Source organism: Gadus macrocephalus, chromosome 23 (assembly GCF_031168955.1).
Source record: "Gadus macrocephalus chromosome 23, ASM3116895v1".
Taxonomy (NCBI): domain Eukaryota; kingdom Metazoa; phylum Chordata; class Actinopteri; order Gadiformes; family Gadidae; genus Gadus; species Gadus macrocephalus.
Genome location: NC_082404.1, coordinates 15,699,471 through 15,718,992, shown reverse-complemented (window position 1 = coordinate 15,718,992; position 19,522 = coordinate 15,699,471). Strand labels below are relative to the sequence as shown.

General features: G+C 44.2%; 1 protein-coding gene and 3 long non-coding RNA genes across 5 annotated transcripts in view; 1 reads left to right on the top strand and 3 right to left on the bottom strand.

The window, feature by feature from the left end:
- LOC132452740 (NACHT, LRR and PYD domains-containing protein 3-like) overlaps positions 1–19,522 on the bottom strand; it is a 274,895-nt gene that overhangs the window by 49,796 nt on the left and 205,577 nt on the right. The window lies entirely within an intron of this gene.
- Positions 1–19,522, top strand: part of LOC132452777 (uncharacterized) — a 150,739-nt gene that overhangs the window by 72,481 nt on the left and 58,736 nt on the right. The window lies entirely within an intron of this gene.
- Positions 5,226–7,560, bottom strand: LOC132452768 (uncharacterized). 2 transcript variants are annotated; one of them, XR_009524493.1, is made up of 5 exons: positions 6,648–7,560; positions 6,481–6,559; positions 6,296–6,374; positions 5,920–6,065; positions 5,226–5,734 (listed from the first exon to the last, which is right to left on the bottom strand). It is a non-coding gene; the product is annotated as an uncharacterized LOC132452768 (long non-coding RNA). The 2 variants fall into 2 exon arrangements; XR_009524494.1 differs by having other exon boundaries at positions 5,920–6,042; positions 6,648–7,556.
- On the bottom strand, positions 16,423–17,113 carry LOC132452782 (uncharacterized). The gene is made up of 2 exons (XR_009524508.1): positions 17,082–17,113; positions 16,423–16,866 (listed from the first exon to the last, which is right to left on the bottom strand). It is a non-coding gene; the product is annotated as an uncharacterized LOC132452782 (long non-coding RNA).

Genomic DNA, 19,522 nt, shown 5'->3' with positions numbered 1-19,522 from the left:
CAGTGGAGGATCGTACCACTGTTTGGCTGGAAGCGGCAAGGCAGCACACAGCTGCCCCCAAACACACAGCCCACCGGGGTGTCTGGAGATTGAACAGCACCTGGTCAATACCATTTTAAAAAACATAGGGGGGATCCATATTGAGGGATGAACAGTAACACCCGTATATTTTTCCATTGCTACATTGTTAAATAAATAACATGCAATTAATGAAAGCAACATAAGAATCGTAATTATTTTTTCCATTTGGGAACCAAGGACAAAAATACAATCTATAAAACAAATTAAAATATTCCCATATATCTCATCCTCCGAATGGCCTACGGTCTGAGTAGTCTGACATATAGCATTCTCCTTTCAGAGCCGCTGCCATAGCATATTGTCATACTGATAGATATTTAGAAGTTAAACCCTTAGTGCAAACCATGTGATGCATAGACCAAACGTCCACCGACAAGCAACCCTAACCCTAACCTCTTTTACTCCTATCTCACAACAGTACACACCTGTAGGTAAACCTTAATAAACCAATACTTAGAATGACTGACTGCAAAACACAGTATTCAGGCGGGTTTATCCTCAGGTGGAATTTTTCAATGGTGTCTCTATGATTTGTATCTAGTAGCAGGCCTACTATATTGTGATATGTTATAATCAGTGTCTGAGAAGATCCCGCTCTGTGACACGGACATAAAAAAATCCACAGGATATTACGCGTGTTTTCTCTAAATTACAGAATTGTTTAATCAGCAATGGTGACAAAATGGCATAATTACAATGTCAACGATATTGTGAGACATATCCCCATGTGTAGATTTACCTTTACCTTTTCACCTTTAGATCTCCAAATAATCCCCAAAAAATCATAAATAAGGTAATGTCTCCATATTAGTCAAGCTTACCTCCCTGAACGAGGACCTCCACCATGAGGAACACGGCTGTTCGGACCAGAACACCATTGAGTTCTGCCATCTTATTCTTCCTTCGTGCCTCTTGGGTCTCTCAGTCTGCAGCTTGACGACTCAACTTCACTTCATTGGAACGATAACATGATCTGGGGAGGAAGAAAGGTGTTGTGGTTCCTGTTGCAGGGCCACTCCTCCTCTCCTGTAGTTTGGATTGGTTTGTTTTTTCCATTCACCCTTTTGGGTGTGCCATGTCAAACCGGATTTACTTTTTGGAAACTGAATGAGGTCGCCAAACCAACCTGAGTTTGTTTACAAATAACTCATTTTTGGATCAGGTTATAATGTAAAAATGTGTGTATTCCCTCTACATGTACTAAACAATCACAAGACCCTTTGCCTTTGCCCCAGGGCCTATAAACAATCATTGTCATGATCTTTCCTTGTCCTTGTGTTGTTTTGGGTTTGTTCCCCCCTTGTCCACCAGATGTCGCTAGACTGTTCACTCACCTTCCGTCTCCGGCCTGCATTCATGGCCTTCCCCTCACCTGTGTGTTCTTGTCCGTCTTCCCACCTTCAACTCATTCCCCGATCGCTCTCTCCCCAATTATACTGGTTCACCTCCTTTGTTCCTTGCCGGTTCCTCGTGTTCAACCACAAAATAACATTGCAACGTTCCCATGTCAGTTGTGTGTGTATTTTGGTACATGTTTTCTTATGTTCATGGTGTGGTTAGCAATAATACCTAACTACGCCATTGATATCAGTATCAATGTAAATGCAGCAAACCAAATGAGGCATAGTAACTATTAGTTTCTTGTTTTAATGTGGTGTCATGTCGTTGCAGCTCCTGTTACTAGAGTGGACATTGTGCTACTGAACAACACTGTCACCTGTCCTCGCCCGGCTACTGTCCTCCAGAACACAACCGAGGTCCATGAAGATGACCAGGGACTCTATGACATCAGTGGCTCCTTAAGGACTGTTTACAATGACACAGAATCGACATACAGCTGCTTAGTCCAAAATGAACAGTGCAAGGAAAGCCACGATGAGGTTACACCGTAAGTCTTTGACTATCAGAGAAACAACAGTCAGTAGCAAAGCATTGATTAGAAATGTTGCAATCCAATTTCGAGTGGTTGCATTTTAAGGGGAAACCGTCACACTCAGGAATAGCTAACATAAGAGAGTACTGCTTCATATTTTTATCGTGAGAATATTTTGGTCTGCAATGTCTACTCCACTTCCGCTGAGAATTGGCAGAAGGTTGGACCATTGACATCATTGGTCTGGGATTTGTGTTCTCCATTGGTCAAAATAGGTTAAATGGTGTCATGGTTCAAAATCTCTGCAGATTTCATAACAATATCTTATATGTCTGATCGTTTGTTCACTTGTGTGTCCATCTAATTCAGCTCCAATGGAAAATCTTTCCAAGAGTGAGGCGTTACTCCCTTGTAACGCCTCGGGGCTCGATGACATCACCTGGACCTTCAACCACAACCAGACCATCCTCAGAAGACAACCAGGACAAGAGGAGGTGGTGGAAACAGAGTGGCAGCAGCATGTAAGAGACCTGTCTGAATCAGGCAGCCTCCTGCTGTATGTGACCTCATCAGCCCAGAGTGAAGGGACGTACAGGTGTACTCTCAGGTACGCAGACGAAGAAGACGTAACCCACATTGAACTTAAGATATTGGAAGACCCTATTGTAGGTAGGCTCTTGGTGTAAATACAAAAGCAATCTGTGTGATGCTAAAACACCTGTGGTGGGAAAAAGCGACATTCTGTTTACAACACATGGGGGGGTAAGGCAAAGGTCTCCATTGTCTTCTTTACTGAGCCATGTTAACTGGACCAGTAACTGAGGAGCCACCTTAGACAACGTGATTGAAACATGTTTAATGTGAAGGTATTAGGATGTGTATTGCAGTCATTGTTATGAGTGTTATTATTATTATTGAAAGAATAAGCAACATTCTCTTTTTCTGTTCAGAGGGATCTTCTAGCACAGTTGGGATCATTTTAGGAGTCGTGGATCCCGTTATCATTTTAATCATCGCCATCAACAGTTTATATATCATATAACCGATAAAGGTAAAACCACTACTTTCAGCATTCATTAATAACATGTTTACTACACATTTTAATTTTTATAGAATTTCTTGAGAAAGGTGGGGAGGTTACTTCTGGGTTATTTATGAGTGATGTGGGACTGTGTAGTTTTACAAATAGGATTATGAAGCTATTATTAATATAACATTGTTACTTCTCGGCCAAAGAAGGACGAGGAAGGAGCTCAAACAACCAAAGTACTGAACCCTCTTCTCAGGAACGCCCCGTGCCCACTACCTCCGTCAGTTGACCGTTGCCCATTGACATTGAATGGGGACGGACGCGCAATGCATTGTGGATCCGTCCGTTCAGTTGGAGCGTTCGCCACCGTCAGAAAGTTGAAAAATGTTCAACTTTTTCAGCAGCGACGGTTCCGTCATCCAATCAGATCGCGTATGCAAATTTAAGCACTGTGACGCGACTCGGGCTCTAACGATACTGGAAAGCGGGAAAGCGGGTAATCTTGCATCGCAACAAGCAGGAAGAAGCGAGAAGAACCCGGCGAAGCGATTTGATTGGCTGACGGATGCCTCTGCAAAGACTACTCCCCCATCCGTCAGCCACGCCTTCCCACGTCCGTTGACTGACGGTGCAGTGGGCACGAGGCGGAAGTCGTTCCTCTGTGAGATAACGGGTTCAACCTCCTGACCTTATTACCGCACCATCAGACACAGCAGGGTAAGACCTTCGTCGCAGGAGCCAGGATCCTTGTTTACGTTGTAATTTAGGGGTGTAACAGTAGAAGGGGGGGAAGGGGGGGGTGCTTTGTAGGAGGGACTGACCAGCTTCAGGAGTGAGGCTGAGGTGTGTAAAAGGTGAGTAGGTGTGGTCTGTAGGGGCTGATTCTGACCTCTGAGTTCTCTGCTGGGATTACAGTCTGCCGCTATGTTGCCAGGTGTCTTCATCTGAGTTGGACTGGGAGGATATTTTTATTCTGCAACAGAGAAAGACTTTGAAAAGGTCAAACGGACAATGTGATGGGTACAACCGAGGCAACTTCAGCACCACAACAACAACAGCAACATGGACGACCTTGGTGACACACCACAGAGCACACGTCCAAGAGCAAAGAAACATGTATCTGGATTAATGGGAATGAGACGTTTTCTGACTAAATAAACAATTTCTGTTTGGTCCCTTGAAAAGCGTTGACATTTTTGTCATCCTTATGATCCCACTATTTTCTTTTACGAAACTTAAATTCATCTTTAAAGGCAATGAATGGATGAGTTGTAACATGCGTCCATTATCTTAATGTACCGTCAGTGGAATTGTCTTCTACACAGATTTAAAATAAAACCATCTCCAACGGATTACACCAATTGTTATGTATTAATATTGATAATTTTATTGGTATTAGGCCTATAAAGTTGTAATCAGCCATTTTCAAAGACTTTTTGAAAAACGATGTACTGTATATTCTGGCAACCCGCCTTCTCCAGTGAACCGCCTCCTCCCCAAACCGGACACAACTTTACTGGGCAAAAAGGCCCGTTTAATCCAAAAAGTCTCATACTGAAAATAACACAACGAGAAACCTGGGAGGAATCGACGGTCCTAACCCACGAGAACCTGTCTCTCCTTGCCCGAGCCACATGGCTGAGAGCCCTGATTGAGTGGAGAAGCAGGCTATTCAAGCCCTGCTTCTCCACCTGTTCCTCAGGTGCTCTGCATTTAGTTAATTGGCCCCCGCTCCAACGCCCTCAATGGCGCCATCTGGGGGTAGACTGCTTCCAGGGGTGCTGGGCCGGATCCGGGTTGCCACACTCCTCTACCCTTTGAAGCTTCGGGGCCTCATGTTGGAGCGGCGCCCCTCCTGAAGCGGAGCTGCTCCCGCTGCCTCGTCTCCGGCTGTGTCAAGGCTGCTTTGGAGGCTGGCGTTCACTCAAAAAAATGGTCCGTAGCTTGGTCGAGTCCTCGGTCGATTCTCCACCATATGTGGCGACCCGGCCCCAGGAATGTCTACCACTCAGGAAATCAACATTTGCGTTGTAGTAGCAGAGAATGGCCTGCGGGGCAGTATGTACATTGTTAAATACATGAATAGGCTTGGATTTAGTAGCAATAAGGAGGTTTCATATTTTTACAAAATGGATTATGTGAACATTGCTGAATAACAATCATGTATATTAAATGTATTGCAGGAGTTTAGCTTGACACTAACCAAGTGAAAGGACAATTAAATGAACCTCACCAAACATGTAGAAGTCAATGTGGGATTTTAATATATGAAAACAAAAACACTTGACAGAAATGTAATACAATATTATAAAGGAAAGCAGAGGAAAACATTTTCCAAGTTAATCTTTTCGAAATGTCACCACCATTCCGAAAGCAAGTGAAGAGGTTTGTGTAAAAGCAGTCCTCCCTGACCAGCTCTGTCCCTGACTCTAAACCCTGACTCTCAACCCTAACGCTAAACTCTCTGAGGGCAGGAAGACGCGCCTTCAGTGTAAAGATTTGAACCAGAGAGAAGGAAGAAAAGAGGAAGCAGTAGAGAGTAGTGAAGTAGTGAGGTCAAGAAGATCACTCCCACTGGAGGTCAGTGATCCATCAGCCTCAGACTGCTGAGCTCAGCAGGTCTTCTGGAGGACAAGGCTCAGATGAACTGAGGAGACGGGACCAGCAGGATGTCAGGATCAGGGCGGGTTTAGTTCAGGTGTGTCTACCCCCGACCAAACAGGATCAGGTGAGGTTCAGCTCAGGTGCGTCTGCCCGGACCAAACAAGGACATTGATTAGGTTCATTATTCAAAAGATGCAACATTATCTGAACCAAAGATAAGTCATTAAGGAGCAGTCAGGCTTTAGGGCGCCTTGCTCAAGGACACATCACTGTATTCTGAGGACTTGAATCCGGCACCATTGGTTTGAGAGTTGAAACCCCAACCCCCTACCTAGTCCACCATGTCCAGATAATGCAAACTTATGAGGAATCCTTGATGGTAGAGTGCTGGTGATCCTCAGGATTTTCCTTCCAGATGTACGGCTTCTCCATCTCCATCCTCCAGATTCCTGGTCTGGTTAGAAACGCAATTTGTCTCTGATGTAAGGTAACAAACACAGTAGTACTTTGTCCCTAATGAAAGGTAACAAACACAGGAGTAGTTGGGCTCTAATGTAAGGTCACAAACACAGGAGTAGTTGGGCTCTAATAACAAAGTAGCAGCTGTAGTTTGTCTGGTAAACAACCACAATAGTATGCCGGAACTTGTACTGGACAAACTAATCCTGTGTTACAACAAGTCCACTGTTTATTTTAGGCAAACTTACGAGGATCCTGGTTGGTGGAGCGATGTCGTCCTCCAGAGTCTTGGCTCCTCCATCAGCTCTCCACAGCCAGAGTCGTGGTCTGGAACAAACAGAGCGAGTCTGGCCCCAAAGTCTGGTAACGAACATGTAGTTGGTCTTATTTTTAAGCCCTTTATTCCCGGTTTGTTTGGTTAATACAAACTTACAATCCTTGTTTGTAGAGTGATGTTCATCCTCCAGATTCACGGCTCCCCTACCAGCTCGCCTCCTCTCCAGGAACACGTTCTAGTAAGAAAACACAGCGGTAGTTGGTTAACGCATAACAGCTGTATTTTGTCCTTTAAGTCAACCATGTAACTAAAAACAAACTTACGAGGAATCCTTGTTGGTCGATTCCTAGTCATCCTCCAGCGTCTCAGCTCCTCCAGCAGCTCTCCTCAGACAGAGTCCTACTGTACGTCCACACCAGGAGCGAAGACGCTTTGGTCGCTCACAAAGTTTCCCTACGAATTTTTCTGTTCGCTTTGGTCGCTCATGACGTACAATTCAATTATGCAGAAGCATTTAAAAGGAGCCGTATGCGTTTAGTAGGCCCTACAGACAGCCATATCAAATAGTGAACTCTCCCATACACCTTGGCCATATTGCCGAGACGGTTTTGCTTGTTCGATAAAGTGCTTCGACAACAAGTAGGACAGGGATTCCCCCCAATATAAAAAAAAATCCTAAAATGTAGGCTAATTACAACCGAGAACAAAAAACCCTGCGTGCTGTAGTAGTTGAAATATGTTTCACTGATCTGGATCTGCAAATCATGATCTGCACTCATTCGTTGCATTCAAAACAAATAGTCATTGTCGCACATGGCTAATTTGCATACGTGCACAGGACTGGTTGGCTCCGCAAGGCAAATAATGGAATATATCTATATATCTAGGCCTTTCTGTCTATCTATCTATCAACGCGTGTCTAGTTTTAATGTGATGTATTGTGTGTATGTCCAGTCAGACTTGTTCTGTGTGGTCTTGTAGGCTACTGTCCTGTGTGGGCCGAACCACCTAAATGGATTCCCGACGATTTGTGTCGTTTGGTATTAATAAAGACTTGACTAGGCTATCTATCTATCTAGACTATTTAATTAACAATTATTCACCTCAGGCTCCGTGAATAGTGGGGAATAGAGGGATAAAAGACAAGAGATATATCCCTTGTCATTTATCCCTCGTCTTGTCGATTAGTTTGTTTATGTGACGATTTCAATTTTTTTTTGGTTTTGTTTAAAGCATGCTACACGCGATTGGTTGGTTAGATTGGTGGCATTTAGAGCAAATTAAAATGATTCCCGCTTAAATACGAACGTTCTAGATGTAGCCTATAAATACTCCCGCTTATCATCACTTGATATCCAAACCCCCATGGCGTTTCGATCTCTGAACTGAAAAAGGGTGGGTTCGTACAACACCGGGTGCCCAGTTACAGCCGCGATTAATACTTCAGCCGACATTTTGTTCAGTGAGTGAATAAAGGTAGGTAGGAACCAAAGTGCCTGCCGATGTTCCCTGGGATCCACGCAAGCGAAGAGCGTCTACATTCCGATTGGCTGTCAGTGTTTGGCCGCTGAAGCGAATAATAGTCATTTGCATAAAGTTAAAAAGTTTTCAACTTCTTTTTGACACTCTGGTCGCTCAACTTTGGCCGCTGGTAGCGTTGGTCGCTTTTGCCCATAGAAAGTGAATGACTTCCGGCGATTTGGTCGCTCAATTCGCTTCTTGTGTGGACTTACAGCTAGTCTGGAAAAACAGCGGAAGTCTTGCTTCAACATGTGGTAAAACAGATGTAGTCGTCTGGTATATATGGTACAAACGCCGGTAGTTTGTGGTAGCAGTGATGATCACTTCCGAGTCAAGCTCCATCTACCCCATGACAGACGTCCTTCACCAGGCAGGTCCTTCACCAGGCAGGGCCTTCAGCACGACTCCTCCAACAGCTCCTTCAGCACGGGTCCTCCATCAGCACGGCTCCTCCAGACATGGATTCCTGGTCTGGTTACAAACCCAGTTCATCTCAGCAGTAAATCACCTGGTGACGCAACACACCCCACCTCCTGCATCTGAGGTTCACTTGTAAAATGGAATACAAATTTAAACACTTAAATTAGACAATGTCTGCAGATTGTCGCATTCAGCAATTCATCCACTACGGTCGTAGGAGCACTAGTAACATTAATGGCTCATATGACTACTACATAACCCCCGTATGAATTAACTAAAATCACAGCTTGGCACAGATTTAAAGTCATAAGATGATCAAAACTAGACCTAAACTACCGTGGATTTTAGTGTTTCAGATGAGCTTGGTGATGGTTACCCTCTGGTCCGGTGCTGTGGGCCCCTGGTCTCCAGCCTCAGTCTCCGGTCCACCCTGGCACCACAAGCCTCTGGTCCCCAGCCTCTCAGTTCAGCTACAGCAGCAGGTTTATATCAGCATTTGCCCAACAATAAACTTAATTGACTCATCCGAAAGTGTTGCACAATTGATTGAACTATTATTTTATAACTCAAGGCTAGAAAAGACTTGAGACCAGACATGAGCATCCCGTTTTCGGGAATGAAGACGGAGCTTTCCACAAGTTTAAAGAAGTGGTTCAGGCCATGCATTGAAACTGACCTGAGAAGACTACTCACACAGAGCACTGACCTGTTCTGGAGGACTTCTGACTGGAGGTGGAGGTCTGTCTCTTGGTGAGGAGTTGGAGGTCTGGCTCTGGGTGAGGAGGTGGAGGTCTGGCTCTGGGTGCGGAGGTGGAGGTCTTGCTCTGGGTGAGGAGGCAAACACCTTGGGACAAACTACATGTTACCTTTTTAACCTTGTACAGTTCTAGACTAGAGTATCTTCTATTGTAACATGTGTATTTTAGCTTTGATATTATGAAGTTGGTAACTGAACCAAAGTCGTTGTTTAACGTCATTCCATTGGGTAGGGTTTAACTTCTGTGGCAATTAATGACAGCAGATATTAAGAACATACAAAAGTTGAAGTAACAAAGAACTCTAAGCAGTATCGATATTAAATCAAATATACTCAGCCATATTCAGGTGCTGGGTTCCGTTGAAGAAATGTCAAATTAGCTTCCACCTTGAAATGATTTTCAGCCTCCCCTGATGTCAAAAATGGGCCCGCAAGTAGAACGCCGTTTTGTACGCAGTGAGAGTCCCGTCACCGTGGTTAAAAGTACGGCGCAACCATCGGAATTTATCAACATATTGTACGACGTACGCATGAGTATGTATTTAATATCAGACTTAAGTTGTTTTAGATAGGGGCAACAATTCCCAATCGAAACCGACTGAAATAGAATAGGAAACGGCTCGAGGTTACGCAAATACAATCCAGAACGTTCCGCCAGATTCCCTCAGGGGACTCCAGTCCAACAAACTGCCAGGTGGTTTCTTATGGTTGTCAAGACTACAACGTTCTATGCTAACCATTGGGACTAAATCAAGTGACCGCACTCAGAACCTTCCACGGCGGGAAGCACAAACCGTCCGACTGGAATCCGAACATTCCGGCCGGAACCAACCAAAGAAAAAACAGAACCAGCGCCTCACCTTGAGCTGAACGGAGGAAGATCCTGAAGTCCAGCGATGGTCTTCATTAAAACACAGCCAACAGACTTACCTTGAGGAGATCTGTTTGTTGCTGTTGGTCATTACTATTCAGTGTACCTTTACATTATTATGCACCCGGTGTGTACAAGTTATATCACTCAAAACCATACGAAGAACCAAACTACCATGTACGTCCCACAACAACTTTAAAACTAAAATCATTCAATACAAAACCGTGTATACATTTTACAATTATCTAGATTATTCCGGGTATAAACCATACAGAGCAAATCTAAACGTTGAGCAGAGAGCCGACCATAGCCCTGCAACGTCACCCTGACCGCCTCATCACCAACAGCAAATCATGGGCATCATCGTGGGCATCCGAGTGAAAGGACTGCCCATAATAAAAAGAAGCCCAATTCCTGAACTATCCAACCATCTTCATGGTTTAAAGATTTACAGACTGGACATTCCATTGTGTTCTAATCACCTTAGTCTGCTCCCTTGTTACTTATAAAACTCTACATCTCCATCACTAGAGTGTTGCATCCTACTCATGGGGGTGTGGTCTGAGTGAGCAGAGATACATGCTGGGATACAGTGCTGTCTGAAGTCTTCCGTTCTATAGACACGCCCCTCAGGAGAAACCAAGTGTTTAAGAAACTGTCGTGACATCAGTTACATGAGCTGGAATATCCTTCAAGATGGCACCAGGATTCTCAGAGGAGAACGGTCAAGAGAAAGATTTGTGGGTTCTTCCCCTCAGCCAGTGGAACACAACAATGGTCTTCAGAGTACCATGGAATACCATTGAAACAGTCTCCTCTTTATACCTTGAAGCCCCAGTGAAGGTTTCCACAGGGCTCTCCATCAATCGGGCCAGGTAGGAAGAGCCGTCTCATTACAGGTCTGAAGGTCATCTTGAAAATCCATTTAGGTCCCTTTCCAACGTCAGACTCTCCTTGTGGAATTCCTTTTGGTGTCCATCCTCCATTGATCCTGATTGGTGTAGTCCTAATTTGAAGTCACTGATCTGAACACGCCGCTTGCATCCTTTTACACTTTAGTTGGATACTCTCCTTCCTGCCCAGTGTGTTGGATATCGCTCTGGAGCGTCGCTCAGGGCTCTTCATGCCTACTGGAGGCCCTTGAGTAAACGTGTGGCCGTCCATCAGGTATGATTTAGTTGACCATTCCAATATCCCAAGCCAATCACACAGACCCCCGTATGAACATTATCACGGTCAAAGCAAGCCGGACACACACATAGAACCCAGGCCAGGCACGTAGAACCCCATGCCAGGTTTGAGTGGGAGACACACACAGTAGAACCCTCAAAAATCTTACATCTCATGTCAAACCCAAACACACTCACACACCACTGAGCCATAAAAGGCCAAACAATCATGCAGGGTAAAAACCTCATGCCAAATAACATTCCATCATTCCCCATTCCCCCCCCTCCCCAGGCCTCCTGCCAGGGCACCCATAACAGAACAACCAACTTCTCCAGAGATGAAAAATTATGCACAACATTCTTCAGTGGCATCCCACATTGGTGATGGATTATGCTTTGCGTCTCCAAAATATGTCCCAGGTTGATTCAACGTCTCTGAAGTCATGTCTTTGTAGTCAAGTGGTTTCCTGAATGAGGGGCCTTCACAGACGCAAACGGTGCAGCTTTAGTCAGCCTGAGGACAGGAAGGAGGTCATCTGTTCAGTAGACCACCCAGTGGAGGGGGGTGGCTCTTGAGGAGCAGGATCCATATGGGGATGGCCCCAAATAAGACCTTGGAAATGAAACCTTCCTGAGGAGTCCCGATGCCTGGAGGGGACTGTTGAATGTGTTCCATGGTTCTCTGTCAGACTGAAGTTGTGTTTTAGCCGTTGAGATGAGGAGCCCCCTCATCTCCCCCTGGTGTTTCTCCTTCTGAATCCCTGTCTCCATCTTTAAGAACATTCCAGTCCATGTAACTGACGTCACGACAGATTCTCAAACACTCCGTTTCCCCTGAGGGGGCGTGTCTACAGACCTGTAGACTTCAGACAGCTCTGTATCCCAGTATGCACCTCTGCTCACTCAGACCTCACCCTCATCAGTAAAGCAACACTCATGTGATGAAGATGCAGAGCTCAGGAGAGTAGAATGAAAGAAGACTGCAGATGTCAGAACCCAACCCATTGCACCAGCTTACAACAATAACTTGGAGCCTGTAACCATTTTAACAAATCATTAAAACCAACATAAATCAAATCCCTAAGTAACCCAAGAACCAATAAAACATCCTTGCTACTCAGATCAACCTTCAGGTAACAGGTTAACTCACCAGGAAGCCAAAATACATCAATGTGCCCAAGAGTAATGAGATATTAATGACTTACAGTTTGCAGTTCATCTTCATGGTTAAGTTGGGATACTCACAGAACTGCAGTTAAGTATCCATGATAGACCTTTGAAGGAAGGAACAGTTTACTCATGGTCCAAATTTCAAATGAGTTAAACCACCACAATCCCTAATTAGTAAAACTCAATGCTAATTGAGCTAATTAGTAAAACTCAATGCAGGTTCCGCGACCTGTGGTCTTCTTGGCAACAGTGAGAGGCTATTTCAGCTCTGTGTTTGATCTTAAATGACCTCCCTCATTTTAATTAAAGGGATGAGTCGGATTTAGATTCATACTTCAAAACGAAAAAAGTCTTCTATCAATTCACCTTACTGTGCGACACACACACAAACGTGAAGGTAATGTAACCATCATACACCGGACTTTCAAACCCAAAGGATGGCAAGGCACACAGTTGCAAATAGGTTTTTAACAACATTCATTCCCCCAGTGTCAGATAAGTGCCAAGTATACAGAGGAGGCCAACCCCCAAATATCTGAAAATAGTAAAATAAAAACATTCAAAACCAAATTCCAAATACAAATAATTCTATCAAAATCAATTATTAAATATTCTCTAATAAATCAAGCATATTCAAAATCAAAAACCGGTACTTAAAATAATGTCAATAAATCATAATCCATTAGCAAAATAAATGCAAATTAAACTCAATCACTGAGTATATTTAACCATAATTTACAACATGATGGAATAATCACCTCAGTAAATATTTAGCATCTTGTGGAGAGCTGAGCACCCTGCTCAACACAGACAACCTCTTCTGGCAACAGCATCCAGCAGACTGTCAGAAGGACAGCAGCTCAGCCCTTTTATACCCCATGGCCCCTCCCACTAGACAGGCTCAATCAACAGGGGGATTATAATACTGTGGCATATTGCAGGTCAACCATGAATAAACTCATCATATATACAGCATGCATGTTAAAGTTCATTTCAACTTTTAGATCAGTGATTTTCACTAGTGCATTGAGGCTTGTCGCTCATTAATGTCCAATGTCAATGTCCAGTGTCCCCCTTTGACACAAGGGAAAATGGTTTGGCCCAATTTGGGCCAATCAGTGGCAGCAGGTGTTTCCTGACACCATATTTAAACACCTCAGCCCCACCCCGACTCTTTTAGTCTGCAGTACGGAGCCATGGTGAGAGGGAGAGATTGTTTGTGGCTTGAATAAAGAGCTTGTATGTATATTGTATGCTTGAAGGTTTGCTGTTCATGCACTATCCATCAATGCGCGATATTGACGGGCAGTTAAACAGACAGGGACAGTGGTCAAACTGTCACACACGCACACACCACAGATACACACATATAGATTCACACACAATATTGATACACACAACATATAGATACAAACCATATGCACACACAAACGACGGATACAAACCATAGGTATACACCACAGAGATACTAACTATATACTATACTATAAACTATATAGATACCCCCCCCCCCACCCCCACACACACACACATACATTCTGGTCACTAAAAATACTACTCCCCCTTCTCTCTTCTCTTTCTCCCCTCTAATCCTTTTCTCCTCTCCTTCCGTTTCTCTTCCACGCATATCGCATTTTTATTGCCTCTACTCAAGAGAATAGATTTGGGTGGAGATTTCTAGGATTCATAAACATCCGGGGCTTAGCCCAGAGTGAAAATGAAAACGCTGCGCGCCAAATTTATGTGTATGCTTTATTGTGCATGCAAACTTTTTCATAACGCTTTATCTAAATAAACGAAATACGCGGTTTATTATAGCTTTAAATAGCTACCTGACTGCTATGCTGCTTATCCCCAAATGTCTAAAGTTCCATTCAAGTTAGTTAAGTAAATGAATACAAGTGAGGCACACACACACACACACACACACACACACACACACACACACACACACACACACACACACACACACACACACACACACACACACACACACACACACACACACACACACACACACATGTGCACTGATCTGACTGGGGATAGGATAGGTTAATACACTTGAGGTGGTAAACAGATTGTTGTTTATTCTCTTGCCTGAAGGACTATGTCTATCTAGACTAGGCTACTTATAAATGTTTATGAATATTTTTATTTTATCTTTTTAATTTTTTTCCCAAAGATCATATTCGGGTCTAATTAAATAACATCCGAGGCTTTAGCCCCAAATAAAACAGCATAGGGACGCCACTGCCTTAAGCTAACCTATTTATCCACGATAGCAGACACTTAAATAATAGTTATAATTGCATGCAACTTATTTATCTAAACGAAATTTCAAATAGTATACTAGATGCATACAAATATATATAAAGGACAATATACGAAAATGAAATGGCTAAAGTTAATGCAAAATTATGATGTAGTCGAGTACAAACCGTCTACTCTCATTGCAGTCTTTGGAAGTTAATTCTGACTGATATACTGTTATCTTCCACAGCATGACGTAACACATCTCAGGAAGTGGTGGCGCTCCACTGTGTTGGAGAATCTCCATACTGAAGGGTATAGTTCTTCTGAAGCAGATTTGCTGTGAAGTGTCCGAAATGGAGGAGGCATAATATTTGTCTTTTCTTTGTTTCTTTATTTTTTTATTGAAAATTATTGACGAAATGAAATCATATATTGATGGTTATTAAGCACACAATATACACTGCAAGAAAATAAAAATGCAGACGTTTTTTGCAAAGCAAACAATTTCTGTTCCCTCTTTCTTCATTTGTCACGTGAAGTTGTTCCCCATTTTGTTATACTTTTCCATCATTGCCAGTACGTATTTTTTTTTATTAGATCAATATTAATTTAAACAAAAATAAATAAATATAAAGAGAAAAGTCGACTCTCTCAATTCAATCTAAGTATTACAAAAAACATTTTAATCACTCGTATTTTAAATGACCAAAGTCAATCAAACATCCGTGGTGTAAAATGCAACATTGTGTTTTTACACTTGGGGGAGTAAGGAAAGGGTGTCCGTTGTCTTCTTTACTAAACCATGTTCATTGGGCCAGTAACTGATAAGCCATCTTCAAAAAAATGTAGGTCATGTTTATTGTGAAGGAATTAGGATGTGTCTTGCTGTCATTGTTATTATTCTCATCCTTAGTAGAGAAAGAATAATAAATATTTTCTCTTTCTGTTCCAGAGAGATTCAGAGATCTTCTAGCCCACTTTGGAGCATTTGGATCACATTAGGAGTCCTAGGGGTTCTAATTATCATTTTAATCATCACCATATTACTTTTTTAAACCTCCTGACTGTATGACCGGTCCCATCAGACACAGCAGGGTCAGACTGGGTCGTAGGGACCAGGATTCAACGTTCACATGTCATTTATGTTTCTTTATTAGGCCGGGCTATTTCCTCTATTATCTCTTTGTTAAATCATTAATCTTGTTGGGTTGGATTCTTCTCTTGTTTTTTCCTTCCTCATACTGTTTCACCTTTTACCGGAAGGTGTTCAGAAAGGTACCAAAGCAAGGTGATGCACACCCACACACACACACACACACACACACACACACACACACACACACACACACACACACACACACACACACACACACACACACACACACACACACACACACACACACACACACACACACACACACACACACACACACACACACACACACACACACACACACACACACACACACACACACACTTTGTGTCTCCTTCGCGTTATTCTTGTTGGCCTGAAGGTGAACTACATCGAGGTGGATTCACTGCCCCCTAGTGGCTCCACATGCAATAAGTAACAACACATGGCTTTGATTAACAGACAGATGCGCATTATTTCAACACCACTTATAGTGAATACTGATATGAGATCAAGGAGCAGGTAAGGGATAGACAGTGAATACTGATATATGTGATGAAGGAGAAGGTAGGGGATAGACAGTGAATACTGATATATGTGATTAAGGAGCAGGTAGGGGATAGACAGTGAGTACTGATATAAGGAGCAGGTAGGGGATAGACAGTGAATACTGATGTGATTAAGGAGCAGGTAGGGGATAGACAGTGAATACTGATGTGATTAAGGAGCAGGTAGGGGATAGAGAGTGAAAACTGACATATGCGACTACATGTGATGCAGAAAAATTTGGATCCATCGAGATGGATTGTAACTTTATGGTTTATTAACAAATACAAATCATAAACAGTTGCACATATCTTTAATAACTTGACGCAGAGATGAGCAACGTTTGCTACAGTCCACTGGGTAGGCTGGTAGACTGATCTACCCAGCACACATCTAGGTGGACACGCCCACCTGTGATGTCATAAGGGGCCGATTTCCAAAACGGCTTGTAACGGCTAATCACACCACACCTGGTGGCATGTCATGGGACCTTTAAATCTCCGCGTTGTCCTCGCCCCAGGATCACCAACCCCGTAGCTGCCTGCCATCCACCCCGTGTGCTCCTCTGCCTGCCCAGCTGCCTGGAATCCACCCTTGCCTGTCCATCTCCTGTTGTTGTTCCCTGCCTCCTGCAGGTCGTCCTGTCCACCAACATGGCAGAGACCAGCATCACCCTCAACGACGCGGTGTACGTCATCCACTCCTGCAAGTAAGAAACCCGGTCATGGTGTTTCTGAATGTGTCTTTGTATTGACGGTGTATATACTATGGGTTTTGACCCAGTGTCTGAACACAGGCCACCTATATAAGGTGGCCTGTGTTCTATTATATGCCTTTGGTTGCACCATGTACAGCACTTTGGCCAATGAAAACAGTTTTTAAATGTGCCTTATAAATGGATTTTACTTACTTACTTACTGTGGGGATTGTTGATGTTTCCTTGGGGTTGGTCCCCCAGAAGTGGACGCTGTGGACAGCAACGACGAGCTGCCCTCTCTGGGATGCCCCGTGGCCCACCGTGGAGCCCCGCCTGGGCGAGATGATGGTCATGGGAGGCCTCTTCAAGGGAGCGTCCTGCTCCCACCATAACCGCTCGTTTACATATCATAGAGGAGGGGGAGGGGAAGAGGAGGAGGGGGACAAGGAGGTGAAGGAGGAGGAGGAGGCGGTGGAGGTGGTGGTGGTGGAGGAGGAAGAGGGGGAGGGGGGAGGGGATGATGATCATGGGAGGCCTCTTCAAGTGAGCGTCCTGTTCCCCACCACCAGCGCTCATTCCCATCTATTCTGTATCTGTTTGAACACTGCGTCCAGAAGCCAAACCCATTTGAGTTACTAGTGCTTGTATTGAAGTTACTCTTCGCTCTTCCAACAGTTACCTGTTAGTATTTTAATCAGTGACTTTATATTGTTGATCCTTGCTTCGTTAGATGAGTACTAGGCCCTGTCCCATTCCTCTCCCCTTAACGAGAACACTTCCCTCCACAGTAAAGAGTGAAGTGATAGTGAAGATCGTTCCCTATGAAATGTGACACCACTATAATTAATATTATGCAAATTAGCGTAGTGAACGTGCTCCCCTACGTCACACGCAGCACCGACGTGTCTACACTACAGGAAGGAGCCTACTACTATTTTCATTCACGTTTGAAGAAGTCACCCTTGTGTCGAAAATAAGACAATCTACACATTCAGATCGTAGAGTTAAATCCAGTCTACGGATAAATAATTTAACTTAATATATAACAGTTTGAGAAACATGGAAAATAGCCACTTGCTGTGCTGAGTTCTCAACGTGTCCTGGGTCATACGTGATACTCCCTTGGCTGTAAGTGAGGTACCGAGCTGGCGAGCTGCCAAGGGACTTTAAGGGGAAATAGGCCCTCTCTCTTGCCCCTAAGTATTGGATCACCCTACCCCTCCGAGGGAACGCACAACTTCTAGGGCTAGGGCTCGAATCTAGGGCTAGGGGGAATAATAGGATGGGGCCCTAGTTACTATTGCAGCCCTTCTAGGCGCTATAAATGTTATACGATGTGGTTTGAATTAAACATCACATGACCAAACCAGCAATTTTAGAAATCAACTCTATTCTAGTCTTCACTTCGTGTGTGTGTGTGTGTGTGTGTGTGTGTGTGTGTGTGTGTGTGTGTGTGTGTGTGTGTGTGTGTGTGTGTGTGTGTGTGTGTGTGTGTGTGTGTGTGTGTGTGCAGAAGCGCCTCAACACGTCCACCCTGAGGATGACCCTGGAGGCCAAGGTCCAGCTGGAGGACATCCGCACCATCTCTGGCTTCCCTGAAGGTGATTGGTTCACATCCCCCCACGCCCCGCCCACCGCAGTCTCTTCTAGGGTCTGGAATCAGCCGGGACGATGCGATATGAAAAGCCGTTGTGTGAATACTGAGATTCTGTAAATATTGTGGTACGGTATTTCAATCTTTTCGGAAGGTTTACGTGGTGGTTTCTGTTCTACAGGTCCTCAATGCAAATGGACGATTGTCCATAGAAAGACACAAATCAGTACCTTCCTATAGAGCTCGCTCTATAGGAAGGTACTGATTTGTGTCAATCTGACAACGTTGCTCAATCAAGTATCGCTTAATCAAAGAGTCCTGATTCTCCCATGAATGGATTCCTATTCCCCCAGCCCCTGCTTGCTCTGCCCTGAGTCAAACCCCTGCATCCAGACATCGTGGCTCTGTTGCTTTTCTTGCATTTCATCGACATTTGGCCTCCGGATGGAGTTTTAGTCTTCAGATAGTCTGAAATGTTGGTAATCGGTCATCGTATGACGTGTGTCTAACCTGAGAACCATGAGTGTGTTTATCAGAGGGTCTGATGAGCCGGGTGTTGAACGCGGAGGGGGCAGACAACGGTCTGGATGTGGGGGTCAGCCTGTTGACCTTTGGGCTCCTACCCCAACGGGTGCGTCTACATGGAGAAGCGGAGGATCCTGACCCCGGAATGATGCGACGCCCTCATCCACAAGACCTCCGTCGACTGTCCTTCAGCAGCCAGGACATGACCTTCCCCTCGCCCTGCTTCGACTTCGGGGAGAAGGTCAGCAGATATTTGCGTTCTCAAAATGACAAGACATCTGTATTGTATATTAACAGAAAAAATCAAAATTGAAGAGATTGATAATCTGGGAAACTACAAAAATCACAGCACCTTATCGGTCCCAAAATGTATCAAGAAAAATATGAAAATGGTTTGATTTTGATTGGTGTGTGTGTGTGTGTGTGTGTGTGTGTGTGTGTGTGTGTGCGGTACTACCTGGAGGACTGCATCCAGCTGACCCACTTCGTCCCGCCGTCCAATGACAGCAAGGATAAGGAGGGAGGAGATGAGGACGTAAGGAA